Source organism: Manis javanica, chromosome 3, assembly GCF_040802235.1.
Source record: "Manis javanica isolate MJ-LG chromosome 3, MJ_LKY, whole genome shotgun sequence".
NCBI classification, from domain to species: domain Eukaryota; kingdom Metazoa; phylum Chordata; class Mammalia; order Pholidota; family Manidae; genus Manis; species Manis javanica.
This window is the reverse complement of record NC_133158.1, coordinates 194,503,056-194,527,311: the sequence shown is the minus strand read 5'-3', so window position 1 is coordinate 194,527,311 and position 24,256 is coordinate 194,503,056. Positions and strand designations below refer to the sequence as shown.

The 24,256-nt window shown below is 43.4% G+C and overlaps 2 long non-coding RNA genes across 2 annotated transcripts; one reads left to right on the top strand and one right to left on the bottom strand.

Moving 5' to 3' along the window:
* LOC118968367 (uncharacterized) lies at window positions 1-23,594 on the top strand. The gene is made up of 3 exons (XR_005055987.2): window positions 1-118; window positions 20,384-20,527; window positions 23,045-23,594. It is a non-coding gene; the product is annotated as an uncharacterized lncRNA (long non-coding RNA).
* Window positions 13,355-19,846, bottom strand: LOC140848241 (uncharacterized). The gene is made up of 3 exons (XR_012128809.1): window positions 19,605-19,846; window positions 17,665-17,712; window positions 13,355-13,604 (listed from the first exon to the last, which is right to left on the bottom strand). It is a non-coding gene; the product is annotated as an uncharacterized lncRNA (long non-coding RNA).
* Window positions 23,595-24,256: the final 662 nt, after the last annotated feature.

Sequence of the window (24,256 nt, the reverse complement as noted above, 5' to 3'; positions counted from 1 at the left end):
CTGTCCCAGGAGTCGGTGTTGTATGGGCACACTGCACGGATTCAGGGTCAGGCTGCCGTTTGCACCCATGTGCACTGAGCAGAAGTTCGAGATGGCGAAGACATGGTGGAAGAGAGTGGTAAGGCAGAGGGGCGCTCCCTGGGATTGAAGGGGCAGTGGAGGGCAGAGGAGTCCCCTGCTCTGGGCGAGGGGTGCATTGGATAGCCGCAGGGAGCCACCAGCGGAGACTGTACCGCGCTACTTTACGAAGCTGCCCAGCAGCCAGCATTTGGGGCTGGGCTGTCCCCTGCAGAACACCAAGCTAGTCAGCATTAGAGAATGAATAAAACAGTATCATGATAACAGTAATAGACAAAACCCTATCCCTCCTGTTATGGGCTGAATTGTGTTCCCTCCAAAAAGACACTGAAGTTCTAACCACAACTACCTGCCAATGGGACCTTATCTGGAAATAGGGTCCTTGCAGAGGTCATTCCACTAAGAGGAAGTCATACTGCAGTAGGGCAGGCATGTGACAGACACGTGACAACAGAGACACACAGGGAGGACGCTATGGGCGGCCAAGGCAGAAACTGGAGTGATACAGCTATAAGCCCAGAACCCAAAGATTGTCAGCAAACCCCCCCCGAAGCAAGGAGAGTGGCTGGCATAGACGGATTCTCCCTCACAGACCTCTGGAGGAACCACTTCTGAGCACACCTGCATCTCACACTTCTAGCTTCCCTACCTGGGAAACAATATTTCTGTTGTTTTAAGTCACCCAGTTTGCACTGCCCTGTTACAGCAGCTCTGAAAAACTAGTAGACACCATAATAATAATCATCACCACTGAATTATGACTATGTAGGAGCCACCAGGTTAAGTGATTTATTCACATTGTATCATCTAGCTTTCACTGCAGTCCTGCAAGAAAGGAATGATTATTATCCCACATCGCCGCAGGGGAAAGGGAAACTTGGTGAGGCCTGAGGTTGCAGGGCCCCGGCTCAACCCCAGAGACATCCAAGATCAAAGCCTGGGCGCCCAGCCATCCTGCCACCCAGCCCACACTTAGCACTGGGCAAGACACAGAGCCGCAATAGCAGGCCGATTTTGGAGTGTTGGGGGTGGGGGATCCCAGGGACAGTCCCCTTCTGGTTCCAAGTCGTCCCCCTCCCCACCAGCTCAGGACTCTCTCCTGCAGAGCAGGGCTGGGTGGGACGGTGAAATTAGCTCTCTCATGGGACAGCACCCAGGGCCCTGACTCCTGGGCCCCAACCCTAGTCTCCCCAAGCGAAGTTCCCACAGGGATTAGCCTGAGGCCCGTCTCCGTCTCCCTCCCTCCCAGCACCAAGCTCATTTCCTTTCCTTCTCTCTGCACCCACCTGGAAAAGCTGCCTGTCCTGCAGGCGCCTGACTGCCTCTTGGCCCTCCTGGCCCTGCAGCTCTCCATGGAACTTTCTGGCAGCAACCAGGTGATGGGAAACAGAAACACAGAGCCCTAAGCTGGGTTCTGGGAGCTGGGCCATGTTTGCTCAGACCTTCCCTCTCAGCTTGTCCCTGTTTCAGGCCATTACTGAACTCTGCCCTGCCCCTGCTTTCAGACCCCCGTGGCCTGGTGGCAAGGGCATGCTTCCTGCTGACCAGCCCCATTCAGTGCCTTTGATTCTCACAGACACACGGGCTCCAGGGAAGGAGCCCTCTTCATACTCTTGGGGGCTGGGAGATGTGCCCAGCCTTCCGCACTGGTTGTAAGAAAAAAATGCAAAGATGAGCACAATGGACATTTATAAATATTTTTCACTTTTATGTGCACACAGGGGATGACTTTTGAAGGGCCCTGGGAGACACTAAGTTCTTTTTAATCAGTTGGATGATGTAGTCATTTGGGCAGACAGGAAGAGAGGTAGATGTAACAATTAGTATATTTTTATTGCTTCCCAGGACAATATAATAGGGAAACGGGATCCAGTGTTATGGTGTTCTCCTTTCACTGGACTCTTGTTTAGGTATGTGTGCATGTTTCCCCAAGTTTAAACTTTCAGAGTTATATAACTGGTCCCCTTGGCATATAACCAAACTTCCAGATTAGCTGGAGGTGCTCTGCCCCAGTGGGGAGTCGGCCTAAGGGTGACCCATGTGATTGGGCTTCCTGACCAGGCTTCGTGATGGGCTCTGCTCTCTAAGTAAAGGCTTGCTTGCTGGTCGGGGAAGAGAGCTGCTTGCAGACAGGTCCTAGTGCCCATTTATGAGGCCTTTAAGCCAATATTCTGAGTATCTCCAGTTCTCAAAACTACAGCCATTTAACGTAGGAAATCTATCACACGTTGCCCCTTGAAAAGAATGTCCGGAACATTGAAATGTCTATTCTGGCAGGAACCACTTTTGAGAAAGTGAAAATTTCCAGTTATTCAAGTTCTTATTTCAGTGGTGTGATCAACCTTGGGTTAAAACAGTGTGATTCTTGGAAGCAGAGTCTTGTGGAGACCAGATCTTAAATGTTTTCTTTCTTCTCTTGTTTGCCTCCTTCTGTTAACTGAGTTAGCATCTCCTAGCTTAGCTACTGATTAAAATGAAAATTTGAACTATTTCTGTAGGATTTGCAAACATGGTGGAAGAGAGATTATGGATAAAACTGAATAATTTCAAACCCCTTTCAGTAGAATTGAAAGGAAAGGAGCGACACACAGCAGCAATTCACCGGAGAATTCCACTTTATTAGGGAAAGGTGCTGAGTTATATAGGAAGGGGCATGGGGTGATTGTGGTGTTATTTCTACGGGGCTGGTGGCTGTTGGCTAGGTGCTGGGATTGGGAGGGGGGCAAGAGGTGATTGGGCTTCAGGTGGCGCCGGCGGGAACCGAGGACCCCCAAAGAGAAGCCGAAAGTTTGCCATCTTACTGGTGGGGGCCCTTCAAGAATGGTGCATCAGTCATTGGTAGAACACTGTATCTCCCCTAAAGCCCCAGTCAACTGGTCCCCTCCAGGCCGCCAAGGGCCTCCAGAGTTTGCAATGAGGATTAATAGCTCCAAGCTCTTAGATCCTTAGTGAAAGGCCTATAGAAATGCAAATCACCCAGCCATCTCGGACCTCCTCCTAACACAGAAAAAGCAAGTCTGGGCTTTGGGGACCCCCAGGCATTGATTTCCTGCTACAGGAGGAGGCACAGCCCCCAGCTGCTGGGGGATGGCAAACCTTTCATTCAAGGAAAGCACCTTATTCTTTGCAACATGCACCGTGCAGAGAAGGCCGTCCAGACCCTGCAGTGGTACCACTCACTGTGAATTAAGCAGAGACTTTAAACCGCAAAGAGCCCCTCCCATCCCTTAGTTCTCAACCTGATATGCTCTTTTAATTGGAAGTGTGGAGGCCAAGTGGGGAAAATGGCAGGCAGCCGGAAAATGTGAAAGTGCCTGTGACTCAAACACCCCAGATTATTGGCCCTTGAACTTCTATTTTTCAAAAGAAACAACATTGTTTCTTCTTATCATAAAAATGATGTATTACCTATTGTCAAAATGACCATCCTGCCTAAAGCAATCTACAGATTCAAGGCAATTCCTATCAAAATACCAATAACATTCTTCAATGAACTAGAGAAAATCGTTCTAAAATTCACATTGAACCACAAAAGACCTCAAATAGCCAAAGCAATCCTGAGAAGGAAGAATAAAGCAGGGGGGATTATGCTCCCCAACTTCAAGCTCTACTACAAAGCCACAGTAATCAAGACAATTTGGTACTGGCACAAGAACAGACCCATAGACCAATGGAACAGACCAGAGAGCACTGATATAAACCCAAGCATATATGGTCAATTAATATGATAAAGGAGCCATGGACATACAATTGGGAAATGACAAGCCTCTTCAACAGCTGGTGTTGGCAAAACTGGACAGCTACATTCAAGAGAATGAAACTGGATTATTGTTTAACCCCATACACAAAAGTAAACTCAAAATGGATTAAAAATCTGAATCTAAGTCATGAAACCATGAAACTCTTAGAAGATAACATAGGCAAACATCTCCTGAATATAAGCATGAGCAACTTCTTCCTGAACACATCTCCTCGCAAAAGGGAAGCAAAAGCAAAAATGAACTCATGGGACTACATCAAACTAAAAAGTTTCTGTACAGCAAAGGACACCATCAACAGAACAAAAAGGCATCCTACAGTGTAGGAGAATATATTTGTAAATGACATATCCAACAAGGGGTTAACATCCAAAATATATAAAGAACTTACATGCCTCAACACCCAAAAAGCAAATAACCCAATTAACAAATGAGAAGAGGATATGAAGAGACAGTTCTCCAAAGAAGAAATTCAGATGGCCAACAGACACATGAAAATATGCTCCACATCACTAGTCATCAGGGAAATGCAAATTAAAACCACAATGAGATATCACTCACACCAGTAAGGATGGCCAGCTTTGAAAAGACTAAGAACAACAAATCCTGGCGAGGATGTGGAGAAAGGGGAACCCTTCTACACTGCTGGTGGGAATGTAAGCAAGTTCAGCCATTGTGGAAAGCAGTATGGAGGTTCCTCAAAAAACTAAAAAGAGAAATACCATTTGACCTGGGAATCCCACTCCTTGGAATTTACCCAAAGAATACAACTTCTCAGATTCAAAAAGACATATGCACCCCTATGTTTATCACAGCACTTTTTACAATAGCCGAGATATCAAAGCAACCTAAGTGTCCATCAGTAGATGAATGTATAAAGAAGATGTGGTACATATACACATGGAATTCTATTCAGCCATAAGAAAGAAGCAAATCCTACCATTTGCAACAACATGGATGGAGCTGGGGGATTTTTTTTTATTATTAAGGTATGATTGATATATATTCTTATGAAGGTTTCACATGAAGAAACAATGTGGTTACTGCATTTACCCATATTATCAAGTCCCCACTCATACCCCAGTGCAGTTACTGTCTATCAGTGTAGTAAGATACCACAGATTCACTATGTGCCTTCTCTGTCCTCCCCGTGATCCCCTACACCATGTGTACTAAACATAATACCCCTCAGTCCCCTTCTCTCTCCCTCCCCATGTGCCATCCCACATACCTCCCCTTTGGTAACCACTAGTTCCTTCTTGGAGTCTGTGAGTCTGCTGCCATTTTGTTCTGTCAGTTTTGCTTCATTGTTATATTCCACCAATGAGGGAAATCATTTGGCATTTCTCTTTCTCCACCTGGCTTATTTCACTGAGCATAATGTCCTCATTAGTGTATAGGAATGCCACAGATTTCTTTGTATTAATTTTGTATCCCGCAACTTTGCTGAATTCAGATATTAGATCTAGTAGTTTTGGAGTGGATTCTTTAGGGTTTTTTTAATGTACAATATCATGTCATCTGCAAACAGGGACAGTTTGACTTCTTCCTTGCCAATCTGGATGCCTTTCATTTCTTTGTGTTGTCTGATAGCCATGGCTAGGACCTCCAGTACTACGCTGAATAGAAGTGGGGAAAGTGGGCATCCTTTTCTTGTTCCTAATCTTAAAGGAAAAGCTTTCAGCTTCTCGCTGTTCAGTATAATGTTGGCTGTGTGTTTGTCATATATGGCTTTTATTATGTTGAGGTACTTGCCCTCTACACCCATTTTGTTAAGAGTTTTTATCATGAATGGATGTTGAATTTTGTCAAATGCCTTTTCAGCATGTATGGAGATGATCGTGTGGTTTTTGTCCTTCTTTTTGTTGATATGGTGGATGATGTTGATTGGTTTTTTAATGTTGTACCATCCTTGCATCCCTGGAATAAATCCTATTTGATCATGCTGGATGATCTTTTTGATGTATTTTTGAATTTGGTTTGCTAATATTTTGTTGAGTATTTTTGCATCTATGTTCATCAGGAATATCAGTCTGTAATTTTCTTTTTTTGTGGTGTCTTTGCCTGGTTTTGGTATTAGAGTGATGCTGGCCTTATAGAATGAGTTTGGAAGTATTCCTTCCTCTTCTATTTTTTGGAAAACTTTAAGGATAGTGGGTATTAGGTCTTCACTAAATGTTTGATAGAATTCAGCGGTGAAGCCTTCTGGTCCAGGTATTTTGTTCTTAGGTAGTTTTTTGATTACCAGTTCAATTTCGTTGCTGGTAATTGGTCTGTTCAGATTTTCTGTTTCTTCCTTGATCAGCCTTGGAAGGTTATATTTTTCTAGAAAGTTGTCCATTTCTTCTAGGTTATCCAGTTTGTTAGCATATAATTTTTCACAGTATTTTCTAATAATTCTTTGTATTTTTGTTGTGCCCATAGTGATTTTTCCTTTGGAGCTGGAGGATATTATGCTCAGTGAAATAAGCCAGGTGGAGAAAGACAAATGCCAAATTATTTCCCTCATTTGTGGAGTATAACAACAAAGCAAAACTGACGGAACAAAGTGGCAGCAGACTCACAGACTCCAAGAAGGAACTAGTGGTTACCAAAGGGGAGGCATGTGGGATGGCTTGTGGGGAAGGAGAGAGAAGGGGACTGAGGGGTATTATGTTTAGTACACATGGTGTGGGGAATCACAGGGAGGACAGAGAAGGCACATAGTGAATCCACGGCATCTTGCTACGCTGATGGACAGTGACTGCATTGGGGTATGGGTGGGGACTTGATAATATGGGTAAATGTAGTAACCCATAAGAATGTATATCATAGGAATGTATATCAATACATAAGAATGTATATCAATAATACCTTAATAAAAATTTTTTTTAAATGATCTATTACCCACCGAACAAATTCAAACATTAAGAAAAGTATTCAAAATAAAGCTGAACTCAGTCACCCTGAGACTATTATAATTTGGTGAACATTTTTCCAGATAGCAGTCTATGTGTGTTTGTTCCTATAAATAAACTTACACCTAGGGGATGATATTATGCTTGTTTTTATATAATTGCCTTTTTTTACTCATCAACATATAACAATAAATATAGCCATTTCTCATGACTCCTTGGTATTCCATTATACAAGTGTCATAATTTATTAACCAACTCTGATTTTATATACATTTAGTTTGTTTCTAATATTTCACTAAATAAACTACACTGCAATGGACATCTTTGAATATTTGGCTGATTATTTACTTAAAGGTAAATTTCCAATAATGAAATTGCTGGAACAAAAAGAAAGTTTATTTTAAATTTTGACACAGATTATTATTTGCCCTGCAGTTTATCTCAACTTCAGAGTACAATGGTGTGCATTTCCTCATACACTTGCCAATCCCAACACTGATTCTTTTTCAACTTTGTCAATCTGATGGACTCATGTATATAATAATAATTTTAATTTCTTTGACTAGGTGTGACACTGAACCCTTTTTTGTGTGTTTACTAGCCACTTGTTTTTCTTCTTTATGAATTAGCTTCCCATATCCTTTGTCCATCTTTCTAAAAGGGTGTTACTACTTTTCTTTTTCAGTTGTAAAAGCTCTTTATATGCTAGGAATATAAGTTCCTTCCTGTCATATGTTCCTAGAATATATAACTTATCTTTCTGTTTTGGTAATACAAATAAGAAGCTGCTTATTTGTAATGAGATAAAATTAGTATTTTGGGGGGACTGTGATTAAAAATGTCAAAACCATGATATTAGCATTATGGTCTATTTATGCTCCAATTAAAAATCTAAATCTTTTCTCTACCAGAATTTCTATTTTGTGTGTGTAAGGCATACAGAGAGATCTAGTTCCTTGACACCCAAATAATTTGCCAGTTGCCTCAATATCATTTATGAATAATTCATCTTTTCTCTGATTTGAAATGCCTTCTTGATCATATGTTAAGTTTTCATTTATTACATGGGTCTGTTTTTATAATCTATTTTCTTCCATTGATTTGATTGTCTATTTCTCTGACAGTAACCACATTCTTTTAATAGCTTTATAATATATTCTAATATTAGGTAAGTACTTACTTACTCATTACCCATCTTTTTCTCAAAAAATTCCCTGACTCTTCTTACATGTTCTACTTTGACTTATTTTTAAAGTAAAGTATTGTTGATTTGATTGATACATACAGAAAGATACACAAGTCAAAATACATAATGTGATCAATTTTCAAGAGTGAAAACATTCTCTTACTAGCCGGATCAAGAAACAGAACAACCCCCAAACCCTGCAAATTCCCCTCATGACTCTCAATTGTTTGCCCCACACCGAGGTTGTACTCATGTCAATCACCACATTCATTTTGCCTTTGTTTATTTTTTCAAATTTTTAATTGTGATAAAAATACACAAATTTGCCATGTTAGCCATTTTTAAATGTACAGTTCAGTAATATTATGTACATTCACATTATTGTGCAACCAATTTCCAGAGCTCTTTTCATCTTGCAATATTAAAACTCTATACTGATTAAATAATAACTCTTCATTTCTCCCTTCCCCTACCTTCTGGCAGCCAACCGGCCTACTTCGTGTCTCTGTGAATTTGATTACTCTACCTACCTCATCTAAGTGGAATCATAAAGTATTTGTCCCTTGTGACTGGCTTATTTCACTTACCATAATGTCCTCCTTCAAAATGCATCCATGTTATAGCCTATGTCAGAATTTCCTTCCTTCATATTGTGGAATAATATTCTACTGTATGTATATACCACACTTCCTGTTTATTCATTAATCTGCTGAGGGACACTTGGGCTGCCCTCCCCTTTTGGCTCTTCTAAATAATGTTGCTATGAACGTGGGGGTACAAATATCTCTTCAACACGCTGCTTTAAATTCTTTAGGAAGTATACCCAGAAGTGAGACTGCTGCATCATATAGTAATTTGATTTTTAATTTTTTGAGTAACTGCCATACTGTTTTCCACAGTGACTGCTCAGTTTTCATTCCCACCAACAGCACAAAGAGAGTTCTAATTTCTCTACTTCCTCACCAACACTTCTTATTTTACGGGCTTTAAAAAAAGAATTATAGTAGCTACCCTAATGAGTATGACGTGGCTGCCTCTGCTTTTGAGGCATTTATCCTAATGTTGAAAGACTTCTGGGTTGTTTCTAGTTTTTTATTATTATGACTACTGCTACTACGAATATTTTTCATGTCTTTTTGTGTACACATGTATGCACCTCTGTCGAATATATACATAGGAGTGGAATCGCTGGGCCATAATGTAGTAACATATTCAGCTTTTGTAGACACTGCCAAACAGCTGTTTCCAAAGTTGTACCAGTTTGCACCACCAGCATACAATGCGTGAGATTGCTGGTTGCACTACGCTCTCAACAATACTTAGTTGTTTTACCATTAGCCATTCTGGTGGTCTCTAATTGTGGTTTTAATTTGCATTTCCCTGATGAATCATCAGGTTGACCATATCTTCAGTTGTGTATTGGCTGTTCACATGGTTTCTTGCAATGTGAATTGGGCCTCTTGCCCATTTTGTGTAGTTTTCTTTTTCCGGTATTTTTCTTAGTAACTTAAAAGACTTCTTTATTCATTTTGAATGAGTTCTTTGTTAGAAATACATATTGCATATGTCTTTACTCAGCCTGTGGTTTGCCTTTCAGTCTCTTAAAATTGTGTCTTTTGACGAGCAGAAGTTCTTTATTTTCCAGTAGCCTAGTTTATCGGTGTTGTCTCTTATAGCTAGGGACTTTCACATCCTGTTTAAAAAATCTTTGCATATCTCAATAGCTCAAAAATATTCTCCAGTGTTATCTCCAGTGTTATCAGTGATCCAGCTGGGCTTTTTGTTTTTTTGTTTTAATCATGTAAAGTAGAGATTAAGATGAGGTTTTCTCCACATGGATCTCCACTGACCCAGAATCACTCATTAAGAAGACCATCCTTTCTTCCACTGTACTACAGTATCATCTTTGTTATAAATAAAGAGTAGGTTTGTTCTGGTTTCTCTATTCTGTTACATTGATCTATTTCTCTTTCATGCCAATACTACACTGTCTTAATTGTCTAGCATTATAATAACTTGTGGTATCTACTGTAAGTTTTTCAACTTTGTTCTTCAAGATTGTCCTGACTATTCTTGACCCTTGGCCCTTTGCATTTCTGTGTACAATTTAGATTCATTTGTCAAGTTCTGTATCATGAAAACCAAACCAAATAAACAAAACAAAACCTGTCAGGGTATTTTTGAGGTTTACATTGAAATTGTGGATCCATTTTTTTTGTCAGTAAACATGTTCAAATCTCCCCTTCCCAAACAAACAAAACAATTCTTGCTTCACCCCTATTTTCTTCAGTGGCTACTACTTCTAAGCAGCCATGGTGGAAAATTTTTCAAAAAAGTGGTTTGTATTCATTGTCTCAACTTTCTTACCCCTGATTCACTCCTTGCAATTTAGTTTCTATCCCCACTGCTCTATAGAAACTCCTTTGACCTGTAGCCTAAACCCAGTGGCCTCTTCTCAGTGGCCATCTTCTCTGACCTCTGTAACACTGCCCATTGCTTCTTAGCATTCCCTTCCCCTTGGGTGTCTCCGGCATCACCCCTTGGATCCGCCACTTCTCCTAACAGATCCTGCTGTCTCCCTCACTAGTCATTTTCCTTTTCCACTGTCTCCATTTAAATGTTCCCCCAAGTCTTTGTCCTGAGCCACCTCTTTTCTTTCTCTCCCTGTTCTTTCCCTCTTTCATGCCACTTTCATACTCACGGCTTCTTTTATTACCTTAAGGCAAATGACTATCCAAAATTTATTTCCAGTTCCATTTGCACTCTTGACCAATAATCCCAGCTACCTAGTGGACATCTGTCCCTGAGTGTCCTACTAACCCCTCGAATCCAACATTCTAAAACGAGATCGTTTCTCCCCAAATCTGCTGCTTTTCCTGACTATCCTCTCTCTGTTGAAGGGACCAAGAGGCAACCAGGAACTCAAGCCTAACAATTTGTAGTCAGCATTGACTCCTTCATTGTCTTGTTCTGCCCTCCAATAACTCAGACACTATGTTCTGTTAATCTCTAACACACTTTTTACATGTAGCCCTTCCTTCTGTCATTACCACTCTAACTTATTACTTTTGCAATAACTTAATGTACTTTGGTTCCTGTTTCTACATCTTCTAATCCATCTGGCTTGCTGCCACTTGTTACTTAATATATGTTGAATGAATAAATGAATAACTGAAGCACAGCTTCAATTATGTTGTCTGATGGTTACCTCCCTTTTGTTGATTAAATGAAATTCAGACTTCTAAACCTGAAGTTCTATCTGTATTTTTCTCAGTTTTGAATCTTTAATAGACTCTGTGTTTCCATCAAATACACCATCATTTTTCAAGCTGTGTTCTGTAATACAATAGTGCCCTTCAGAAGGTTAATATTTATTCCTTGATTTAAAACAATAAGTTCCTTATAATTAAATTTAACCAGTGTCAAACAGCCTTCCTTCGCAACCTTTCAAAGCCTTTACTATTCTAATACACACTGTGAATTTCCAATTAAGGGAAAGTATGTGGGATTTCTCAATGCTGTTTGACCATGAACCCTATTTAAGGGACTATCACTTATCTCACTAGACACTAATGTTCCCACGAACACATTTGAAACAGGCTGATACAGATGCTTCTTTATTTCCCCAAACACACTTCATTTCTAATATCATTCTCTTAGGTTAGCACAGTGGTTCACACGGAGGTTGATTTTGTGCCCCAGGGGAAATTTAGCAATGTCTAGAGCCATTCTTGTTGTCAGAATGGAGAAGGGCCTCTAGTGGGCAGAGGGCAGAGATGCCGCTGAACAACCTGCAGTCACAGGACAGCCCCCCACCGCGAAGGATTATCCTGACTCCAAAAGTCAGCGGCGCCAAGGCCAAGAGACCAATAGCCCCCTCCCTCTGCTTCCCGCTGCCATTCAAAGCGGTATCCATTTCTTAAAGTCCAATCAAATATTTTATCTTCAGTGAATGCTTGATTTTACCCCTTAGATTTTCTCCCTTTTAAGGGACAAAGTCTAGTGCACTTTGTGTATTTTTTTCTATGTATAGAATTTCTTGAATTATTTCCCATATTATACCTATTTATGTATGTTTATAACATACATATACTAGCGTGCACTGTTTTTAAGTATAGAGACAATACCAGGGGCATGTTTGTCTTCCTCCAAATGACTAACTAGCATAGTAGTAAGTTCTTGCTTGAAGAATAAAATGAAGCTTTATTTAACTTCCTTTTCAGTCACCTCCTAAACTGAATTATTCACTCAGTCTTGTCAGTTTCCCCTTCATGTTTTCCCCACATCTGTCTTTTTCATCCCGAGTCCACTGCCATGGCCCTGGTTCAGGCATTAGGGCCCCAGGCTCCTACTGCAAAAACGATGTCGAGGGGAGAGCTCCGTCCTGAAGGCTGACAGGCCTCAATTTTGTCCCTGGCTTTGCCCCTTCCTACCAGCAGGGCCCCAGGCAAAGTACTTGCCCATCCCAAAGATTATAGCTCTCTTGTCAATATGAGGATGATTTTATCCACCTTGCAAAGTTTTTGCAAAGAGCAGAGTTAAGTCTGTGAAGTACTGAATCACAGTGAGTGCTCAGCAGTTGAGCCCTGACAGTCAATAGCTTCTGGAGGGTTCTTCCTACCCTGGCCTCTGCTCCAAAGGCTTTTTTGACCTGCCGCCACTGACAAAGCCTAAAATGCTGGCATTCAGAGTTCTGGGTCTTCATTACTAACTTACTCAAAGAGACTTATCTCATTCTCTTTCCCAAACCCTCAACTTCTGACAGTCTGGTCCATTCACTGTACCTCAAACTGACCTGAGGGTTCTCATCTCCACGCTCTGGTTCACGGGGTTCTCCCTCGTGGAAACCGCTCTTCTCCTATATGCAAATCCCACCCATCCTTCCATCTCAGCCTTACCTTTTCATCCCATAAAGTCCTCTGAACTCTCTTCACCTACAGGCATCCTTTTCTTTTCTGAATACTTAAGAGTCCTTGTAGTCTTCCACTAATGAGTCAATTAATTCCCATTGCCTGACAATCTTCCTTCCTTGGTAACTGTTAAAACACACCTCCTATGATTATCTAGCTTCTTTTGTGTTTTCTTGCTTTCTCGTTTTAGATTGCAAACTGCTTGAGGACAATGACCATCCCTTACCAAAGCTGCCTTACTCATACTAGAGATGCCAAAAATATTCAGTCCAAAATATTTGTTCTCCTTTTAATTTGGAGCATGCCTTATAATGCCTCTTAAACATCTTGCCCACCTGTAGAGGGTTCCTCAAGCACAGGTGGACATGGAGAGTGAAACCAAGGTCCTGGATCTCATGTGGATTACAGGGGAGCTGGGAGAAGGAGGTGCAATGCACCCAGACTCTAGGAGAATCCTTACAAACAAGAATAAAGGCAATCAGACAATAGTATTTTTTTTTTCAGACACTAGCATTTTAATAATTTTAGTGGCTTATTCAAAAGAATCCTCCTGATTTGGAAGGATTAAACTCCACTTGGCAAAACAGTCAGCCTGTGTGGAAAGATGTCTGATGTGCTGCTCTTGCAGTTACAGCAGGTTCTGGTGGGATGGGAGGGGTCATCCAGGCAAAGGGCACACTGGTGGGAGCCGCTGTCCCCAGGCGGGTGAAAACAGCCCTGCGTCAGGTGTCAGCATCTCAAAACCAACACCAACAATGTGGAAATAATTTCAAACCTGCAGAGAAGTTATAAGAATAAGAATAGTACATAGTATACCCCATACATTTTAATCTGACTTACCTTTTTTGCCTCTTTTACCATTTGTGCTGGTAGAGTTGGTTAGATCCTGATTATGCCTAAATACCACCAAAGTTATGTTGTGTTCTTCTCAGGGCATCTTATCTGGAGGCACGTGCTGTCCATCTGTCCTTCACTGATGACATTAATTTTAATCTAGGCGTGGTCTTATTTCTCTACCACATAGTTACTCTGCTTCCCCTTGCAACTGATGAGGATTTTGTGGGACTACACTTGGGGGCAAAAATCTCCTGCTCTTTGTCCCATTATACCTTAAGTTAACATACATTGATCCATTCTTGTTGTCAGTATAGATATTTACTATGATTTTAGAAATGATGAGTTTTCAACATGAAAAGCTTACCAACATCCTTTCAAACAATGATTTCCTTTGCATTTATTGGCCGGTACTCGATGTTCTGCTGTAAGCAGAAGCCCTTCCTTCTTTTTTTTGTGTATATTCATTCATCTATTAAATTTTTTTATATCGAGATACAGACAATAAAATGCACAAATCTTAAAGTACAGTTTCATGAATTTTGGCATGTGTACACCCTCATGCAACCATTACTCAGATCGAGATACTAAATATTCTCACTAATTTTCTTTCCCTTCTTTTTTTTCACCCATTCCCCCACCCCTCTCCCCTATGGCAGCCACCAAACTGTTTATGAGTCCATTTCAGTTTTACTTGCTTATTCATTTGTTTTGTTTTTGTTTTTCGATTCCACATTTAAGTGAATTCATATGGTATTCTGTCTTTCTCTGCCTGGCTTATTTCATTTAGCATAGTACCCTCTAGCTCCAACCATGTTGCCACATATGGCAAGAGTTCATTCTTTTGTATGGCCGAGTAAGATTCCATTGTTAATATGTCCCCCATCTCTTTCATCCATTCATCTATTGATGGAGATTTAGGTTGTTTCCATATTTTGGCTATTGGAAAGAATGCTACAATGAACATAAGAGTACATATATCTTTTTGGATTAGTGATTTTGTTTTCTTTAGGTAGATACCCAGTAGTGGAATTGTTAGGTCACATGGTATTTCTATTTTCAGTTTTTAAGAAATATCTATTCTGCTTTCCACAGTGCCTGCATCAATTTATGTTCCCACCAACAGCACAGAAGGCTTTCCTTTTCTCCACATCCTTGTCAACACTTGTTATCTCTTGTCTTTTTGATGTTGGCCATTCTAACTGGTGTGAGGTGAAAACTCATTGTGGTTTTTATTTGCATTTCCCTGATGGTTAGTGATGTTGAGCATCTTTTCATGTATCTGTTGGCCTTCTGTCTGTCTTCTTTGGAACAATGTCTATTCGGATCCTCCACCCATTTTTTAATCAGATTGTTTGGGTTTTTTTGGTGTTGAGTTTATATGAATTCTTTATGTATTTTAGATATTAGCCCCTTATCAGATAAATCATTTGCAAATATATTCTCACATGTAGCAGGTTGTGTTTTCATTTTGTTGGTGGTTTCCTTTGCTGAGCAGAAGCTTTTTAGCTTGATGTAGTTCCACTTGCTTATTTTTGCTTTAATTTCCCTTGCCTGGCAAGACATATCCAGAAAACAGTTATAGAAGCTAATGTTCAAGAGTTTACTGCTTATGTTTTCTTCTAGGAGTTTTATGGTTTCAGGTCTTACATTTAGATCTTTAATCCATTTCTAGTTTATTTTTGTATATGGTATGAGACCAGTGATCCAGTTTCCTTCTTTCACATGTAACTGTCCAGTTTTCCCAACACCATTTATTGAGGAGACTGTCTTTCCCTCATTGTGTATTCTTGCCTCATTTGTTAAATATTAATTGACCATTTGGGTGTGGGTTTATTTCTGGACCCTCTATTCTGTTCCATCAGTCTATGTATCTGTTCCTGTGCCCATACCATACTGTCTTGGTTACTGTAGCTTTGTAGCTTATCTCTTTATTGTTGGCATGGACTCACAGATCCTTATTTTTTAATGGTTTATAATTCATTACTGCCCTCCATTATTCTAGTGTTCAAATTGTTCCAGAATTGGCCAGTGGGAGCTCCTTCTGGCTGCTCCTGTGCCCTTGTGCCCCATCATCTTTTGAGCACTTGCTTACTTTCTAGCAGCACAAAATAGCATCTTTCAAAATCCTAAGTAAAATCAAGAGAGAGGAAGAAAAAAGGAAAGACAAAGAAAGATACCAGAAGCAAAAGGAAGAGAGGAAGAGAGAAACAAGGAGGGGCATTGAAGGGAGATTGCTGGCACAGATTCAGATCCATCGGTCCCTCTGTGAGAGGTGGCCTGTGCCCCCTTCCTATGAGAGGTCACAGTGGACTCTGTGCTGAGCCTTTGAAGTGATAGGCTTTGTGTACTGTTCACGACTCATCATTACCAATGAGGAAACCCAACCCCAAATGGAAAGAGAGAGAGAGATTGAGAATTTATTGGTTTCTGGGTCTGAAATTCATGGGGTCAGTTTTGAACAAAGCTGGCTCTAGATGCTTGAATGGATGCCAGAAATCAACCAATATCTCCACCATCCCCACCTCGCAGCTCTGCTTGGCTTTATTCTGTTGGCTTTATTCCTGGTCAGCCTCTTCTCCCAAGTTGGCAGAGGTGCCCCCTGGCCAAGCTACACTAATTCTATTGTTTTAGCAACTCCCGCAGAAACAGAACACCTCTTCCCCAGGGGTTGGGACAAAAATCCTGGAAGTGCCCCTGATGGGCCAGCACCTGCACCAGTCACTGAGCTTGGGAAAGACTGTGCTTCCGTTGGCCAGTCCTGAGCTCCGTGCACCCCTCCAGGGCCAGAAGTGGGAGTGAAGTCCCCCAAACCACATGGGTTAAGACGGGAGGGAGGGGTAGTTCCCCAAAGATACTTCGGGAGTGCTCTTCGTAAAGGGAGGGCAGGGCTGCAGGGAAAGCTAACACAAAGCTTCCCAGTGTATGAACAGAGGACCCTTGATGGTACTGGAATTCTGACTTTGAGATACACAAGTAACCACAGCACAGCCTCGCTGTCATGACAACCTCTCGGCCTTCACACAGGCTCCTTACAAGAAAGACAGCCTTGAACTCTCCCTCCTCAAGGGGAAGCCTCTGTCTGTATGACTTTGTTTCTGGCCTGGGAAGTGCTGATGGGTGCCTGGTGCCCATGGCCAGAGGGGAGAGCAGTATATGCACCCCAGGAGCTTGAAGGAGGTGAGCAAGCCCTGAGCACTCCGTGAGGTGGCTCGTGCTGTGTCTGCACAGGGTTTGTACCACTTCTCCCACAGCCAGCAGGCCCAGTGGAGAATGTCAGTCATGGTGGTGTGTTATTGTGCCAGATGTCAATTGGGTGCTGACAGGAAAACTCCAGCAACCTGCTTATCTGGATGGCACCCTTGCTGAGAAAAGGGTCATTATCAGAATTATTCACACAGCATTATAACAGTTGGAAGTCTGCAGGTTATTCATTACATCAACCTCATTTTAGTCACTCCGGCACAGACTGAACCTCAAAGGAGCCTGCTCTTGCCTCCTCCCCCTTTGTCCTCCCTCAAGTCCTCCCTTTTCCTGGTGGTAGAAGCTTCTCCCTCCACCCACCCCACAAGAGGAGTGAGAAGTGACATTGGGTCACTTTCACGCATGATCTTTCTTGCTGCCCGGAATCTCTTTCTTGAGCTCCTTGCAGGAGTGTGAGCTGAGTTACAGGAGGAGGCCCCAGGAGACATCTGGAGGGAAGGGCCTGGGATGCTTCACAATTAAACCCATTCCTAGAAGGGGCCTCCTGCTGACTTTGGAATGAAAATGTCCAAATAGGTGATTTAATTGACCTGTTAAGTTTCAGGTCTGGTTCCCACAGCTGCTGCCTGCTTAACACACATCTTGCAAAGGAAAAGATGCACCTTCAAAAACCTGTAGACCCACCGAAACGTTCCCAGCTTGTTCACCTGTGCCAATCTTGGCCTCCGCCCTCACCACACCCACCCCTCCTGTACCTCCTCACCCAACAAGCCAGCACCTGCCATCCAAACACTCACCCAACCTGTGCTTCCCCATGCAGAGCCCAACCAGCCCGGCGGGAGCAGCTGTGGGAAAGAGATGGGAATAGAGAAGGTGGTTAGCAAGGTGGGTTCTTCATCACCACCACCCAGTAATAATACATAAGTATAATGTGCCCTGAACTTCAAGACAAGCATGAACTGGAGGAAGATCAAGGCTTGTGGGGAAGGGTGAAATACTTCTTAGCCTATTTATTGATTTATTTTTAAAGCTGTTTCATATATATATATATAGTATTTCAAATAATGCGTTAGACCCAGCAGCCCTGCCCTGCCCCATCTCCATCTCTGAGAGAAGCTGCTCCAGAAAAATGGTGTCTTTGGAACACAGTGACCATAACGTGGCACACAAAAGCAGGGGCTCACTCAGTCCATTAACTTTTCAGGGTCTGAGTGGGGCAGATGCTCCCCTTGTTCTTACAGGCCCAGACGCCAGAGTCAGGATCTTGGGCCGGAAGGGCTCCCGGGACGTGTCCAGCCAACCTTCTGGTTCCCCAGAGCAGTGGAGGGGCCTACCCAAAGACCCGCCACCCGGGAGGTGCCCAGAGGTGGACTCTGTGTATGGGGTCCCCAGGGCCACAGTAGCAAAGCAGCACAGGCTGTGAGGCCTGCACAGCAGACACGTGCCGCCTCCCAGTTCTGGAGCCTGGCCGTACAAACTCAAGGTGTCAGCAGGGAGGGCTGCGTGGGAGAATCTGTCCCAGGCCTTTCTCCTTGCCTGGTACATAGACATCTTCCCCTTCATGTGATGCTGTTCCTGGTGTGTCTCTGTGTCCACATTTCCTCTTGCACAAGGACATCAGTCATATGGGAGTGAGGCCTACCAGAGTGACCTCATTTTAGCCCGACTGCCCCTGTTAAGGCCCCATCTCCACATGTGGAGGCTGCTGAAGGCTGGGTGGAGTCCTGGGCCACCCCTGGTAAGGGTGAACTCCAGCCTGCAGGGTCTCCCTCTTCCCATTCCTCCAGGCGCCCCTCTGAGCTGCCCTGGGGGGTGGCCTCTGTAGTCCAGGTGGAAGCTGGGCACTAGCAAGTGGCAGCGGGAACTCTGTACCCGGGTGCTGGGGGTTGTTCGAGTCAAGAACAACTACTTAAGAACTTTCAGAACTCTGTCACCGTTTGCTTTACCCCCCATTTAACTGAGGATGAGGTGCTCTGTCTTCTTGAAAAAAATCAACTGATGGGCTGTCTTGACCTTTGGCCTTTGCGAATGGGAATGCATCAGTGACCACCTTTAGCTTTAAGTGAAGTGTCTGGGCAAGTGAGTGATACAACTTCTACCTTTTCTAGTCTCAGGCAAGGAAAGACAAACCACTTTTGCCTGAGAAAACTTCTGCCTGCCCTCCATTCCTTCCTCCACACCCTGGCATGCTTCACCCCCTCCACTTATTACTCCTGATCTGCGAGGTGCAGGCTCCTTCTGAGTTAGGTTCCTATTTCATCTTTCTGTTCATGAACATGAAGTACCCGTTTCTGAGAGGTGCCCAGCTATTTATTTCAGAACAGGCAAGTCTGAACACAGGCCTTCCAGCCACAGTAGGAGAAAGAAGTGGTAAATGTTCTTGGCTCATGTAGACAAGAGCCATGGGCACTGGAGTTCCAGAATCAGGGAGGAGGGTGTTCATTTTCAGAAGAAAGTTCAGAGTCTCAGAGATCCTCTGGAGGGCCAGCCCTACCGGTGTACAAAGCAGGGGTTGCTATAGGTTAAAGGGCTTCAAGCAGGCTCTACTGCCCGTAGCCACTGTTCACATTATCACCCCCACCCCACCCCCACCCCCAAATTACACTATTAGAAATTTTCTCCTTTGGCTCATCCAGGTTTTGCAGAGCCCTTTCCAAAGTGAAAATACTCTCAGGGAGTATTTTACCTTAGCAAGCAAGACGCTTCAAAATTGGAACACAAAAATAAAACTTCTCACCTTGGTCAGGCTGGGCGATTTTTGAGTTAGCGGGAGAAGCGGTCAGAGGAAAACCGATGGGCCCCATCAGTGAGTGTGAGTGAGGCACCCTGGAGAGGAATTTTGCTCGGGGATTTTGCTCAGGGATAGCCCTCCTCTATGGTTACTGATCTCAAAAATGTCAAGTTGGGGTCACTTTAGTCACTGCCATCTGCAAATGAGAACAAAGGCCGGTCTGTGGTCAGGGAGGCCAGGGCAGGAGCTTGGGCTTAGGGAAGGTTAAGTTCGTAAGGCATTAGTCTTGTAAAAATGGTCTTTAGCAGTGGAGGAAGTTTCAAATGAGAAGAGAAACCTGATAGACAGGCTTTTTATGTTTTTTTCTAGCTTCTGCAGAACATTCACGGGGAAAACTAATCAGGACTCCTTCACTTTTCCTTTCAGGAACCCTTACAACTAAGGGGTAGCCCATCACAACGCAGAACCCTCTTTTCTTTTCTCAGGCTGTGAAAGACTCAAGGCATCCTCTCTGTCTGTGTGGCTAGGATGTTATAAAACCTGGGACCGAGTTCTTTAAACTGGGGGGGGGGATGAAAAGGGGGTGCGCCGTGCTGTGGAAGTTCGAGCACTCCCAGCTTTCACAGGTAACACTGACCTGTTCCCAGCAGCCTACAAACCAAAAGAGAGGGCTCCTTTGTGCACGGAATTTGCATCTGAAGCAAAGATTTATAGTGAATGGCCACCAGATGGTGTCTTAGTTCCCCTCAAGTTAATTTTCTGGCTTGCTTTGTTCCCTCCGCTAGGACTGACATTTCATGGGAAGAACAGTCAATGCCAAGGAAGATGGTGGGACCAAAGGAGCCACAAGTATTGATTTTATTTGTTCAACTTGACAAGACTCCAAGCTTATAAATGTGGGGAGCCACAGTCATTGACCTAGAGCTAATGTAAGTACCTATTTCTTCACACAGTTAAAGTCGTATCAGCTCCCAACATGTATTTGGACCTGACTCAGTGTTAATTGCTCCCACCAAGCATGTTGATACTGGATTCTTAGCTGATTTCTAGCTTTCGGGGTGTTTGGGTGATCTAGCTGTTGGGGGAGATAAACTGTGCATTGTGGAACCATTTTTACAAAGCACACTGACTTTCTAAATAAATCATGTCAGCTTAATTTTGTTTTAATTATCTTCCAGAGAATGAAATAATTTTTTTCTTTTCCCTTAGGAAGAGAAAGCAGGAATCCAATTTGGAAACTCAGTTCTAAATGAGCATAGTGACCTTCATAATTTTCTTCTCTTTAGCAGATACTTTTACTGCTTTCTCCAAAGATTTTGCAGTTAGCCAAGATAACTGGTCTGACTTCTCTGAGTTACTATCCCTCCCCATAGATGCTTCCAGAATCTGGAGAGTGGTTGTGAGCTGATAGTGCAGTAGGGTAGAGGTACCAACAGTGACTTTGGAACTAGGGATCCTTGTACCCTCATGAAATAGCCCTGCTCACCTCCTTGAACTGCAGCTTCTTTCCTAAGAAGTGTTTGCTGTCTGGCTGCTATTGCCAGTTCTCTTACTTAGCACATATGTTCACACAGGAACCTTAGAAAGAATCCTCTTCTCCATCTTTTCCCTTTCATTCCTGAGTCCCTGGGTATCCATGCTTCATTTTCAGTCTCCAGGGTTTATCTCAGAGTAGGAGACAAGGGAGGCCATGGCTGGGCCAGCCAGGGTGTCATTTACTCCATCAGCAAGGGAGAGTCAACCTTCTGAGGACAATTCCTGTAACTTATCAGTGCCTGAAGTTCTCAGAGAAGAACATGGTCAGACCATCCTTATGTCTATGATTTATCCTCCCTGAATGTGCCATTTGCAGACTTGAAATACATTTCCCAAAACCGCAATCCCCTGGCTGTGCTTCTGTTACAAACCATGTCTCCATCTCAGCTAGCTAAGTTCAGTTTAATCTATTTTCATGTAACAAATGGGCTCTACTGGTCAGAGGCCTCACGGGGATGTCAGAGAGTGGGGTTTGGGTGTGTTCTTCACAGCAATTCTCCCTTTAAATGACTAAGAGCACCCACCTTGCTATGGCATGCATCTACTTCTTTGTTTATTTTGAAAGCTGATTCTAACAAGCCACTTGCAGAGAACATAAAGGTGTATTAAAGGAGCTAACAGGAACTGGTGGGTTGGGACCCCAGGTCTCCTGTCTTACCTGTCAACTTAGAGTAGCAGCATGCAGCTGATGGAAATAGGCCCATAGGAATCAGACCAACTGTTAAACTCTTGGCTCTCCCACGTGGAAGCTGTGTGGCATGGCACCAGTTACTGCTGGGAACAAGTTCCCACTCTGTTCCCACGCCACCGTCAGAGAGGGTTAAGGGGGCAAAGAGGTCTTGGCTCTGAAGCCCTGGCAACCAGATTGCAAGTGTTGTCGCACGCCACCTGGTGGTGGGTCAAGATAAAGCAGCTTCCTTGGGAGAACACAATTTTATAGAGCAAGAGGGATTTTTTTAATGATTTAATCATGCCTCCTTATTGCCAGTGGAGGAAATTTAGGCTTACAGAGGATGACGCACTTGTCTGAGTTCTCACAGTGGTAGAGTGTGGTGGTTACGAACAAGCGTCCTGACGTCCCTTTGTCTGAATCCAGCCTTGGCAGTCAGGAGCTGGTGAAACCTTGGGCAAGTTTTATAACCCAGTGGCCAGCTTTCTTATCTATAAAATGGGGGAAATAAGGCTCACTACCTCAAGAGTTTTTAAGATTAAATTAAGCCACACATGTGGAAGTGCTTAGCAGTGTACCTGACTTCAGCCCTTCCAGGTACAGCCATTTATTTTTATTTATCATTTTCCTTTCAATGCATTTTCACTCTTCACATTTCTCATTTTGAGCTGAAAGTAGGAAGATGAAGGGTCCCAAAGAGCACTGGAGAAAGCAGAACAGACATTTGGCTTTCAGACAGAACATTTGACTTTGGTCATTAAGCAAATGGAGAAAGGCAGTGACTTTCGGGGGCCACCACGGCTCAGATTCGTTACCTTGGACACCCCATCAATATCTGTCAGATGGGTGAAGGGAAAAGGAGCTGAGACAGGGCTGGTGGGCAGGAGTGCTCTTGTCTCAGAACACAAAGGCAGGGCAGGGAACTCAGAGAAAGTTGCATCTTACGCTGAGCACTGTGGCCCAAAAGACCAGCTGGGAACCTTGCAGCCCAAATCTCTCTGGCCTCCTCTGGTCCTGCAGCAGTGACATTTACAAAGCCTGCTTGCTTAATGGTACAGGTACGACATCCCTTAAATAAGTGTGCACACCTTTATCCTGCCCGTGGCTGGCCTGGCAGTTGTACTGAGAACAGGACAGGTGAACTGTGCCAGAAGCTGGGCCCCAACGAAGAAAGAAAGGAAATGAGTACCTTAACCTCTTTCTCCTCTTTCTCCCTAATCTACTAATGGTGCTTCCCAAGGGTCTGACCCAGGTCAGCGCTGGGGACAAAGAGCCTGGGTGACGCAGGCCAGGATTCAGCCTCACTGGCAAGAAGCAGCCCAGAAAATGGATCTGAAGGAACAGCAGAGAAGAACGCACCCAGCCAGTGGCTTACACATGTGCACAAGAAATTCCCATTGTTCTGTTATTGTATATTCAACTGTACCTCTCTCAGCTTGAAGAGGTTCTTTACAACTTCATCTTATGGGATTGTATTTCCATTGGTATTACCAAAAAAGAAAGTTTTCTCTTTCCCAGTCCTGTTCCCTGTTCTTTAAATTCCTGCTGTGGCTCACAACCAATATGCAGTGTGATTGTGGATATTACCAACTTAGATGGAAATGGAGAGAGAAGCAGACAAGTGAACCTTTCTAGAACATTCCTCACCTTTGCCACCTTCACTATGTTCTCAGGGGCCTGCCCACACTGCTAGTGCCCATGGAGAATTAAGGAGGGAAAGGTGGAAACAGAGACTGAAGTGGGAGACTCACTGGGAGGAGAAGGGGAGGAAGGGAGGGTATTGATTGGTAGCGGACACCGTAGGCTTGGTTCCATATGATCTCTGTTTCCATATGATCATGGATCTACTCATTTGGCCAATTCATGTGTATTTAATATATAATGTGTGCTAGGTAACATGCCAAGCACTGATGAATAATGCACCACCTGCCTCCAGGATCTTACAGCCTATATTTTACTGGTGCTTATGTATAGGAGCTCACATTTATCACACAATGATGAAGTAAAGCCCCCAGCAGAGATGTGCCCAAGAGACAGAGGGAACATGGCGGGTACTGAAAAGTCAGGGAGGTCTTCCTGAGTTGTCTCTTAGGAACTGAGTGTAGGACCGAGAGATTAACAGAGGAAGACAGAGGAGAGAAGGACACATCTGGCAGAAGGGAGGTCTCGGGCAAAATCACAGAACAGCCAGACAAGTCTGGGGCAGATTCTGGATGATAGGGGCAAAGAGTGTGTAGGAAGCCCTGGAGAGGAGGCTTAGAGAAGTAGTCAGGGTCCAGAACAGAGGGGACCTGAGAGTAAATCAGGAAAAGCATTTAAATTTTATTCTGAAGGCATCAAAGTGAGAGTAAGCTGGTGAACGCCATTGTCATAAAATCCCACAGAGGCAGCAGTGTGGTGGCTGAATCGGGGCTGAGAAATGGGAGTAAAAGGTTCTTACAGTAAACTGAGC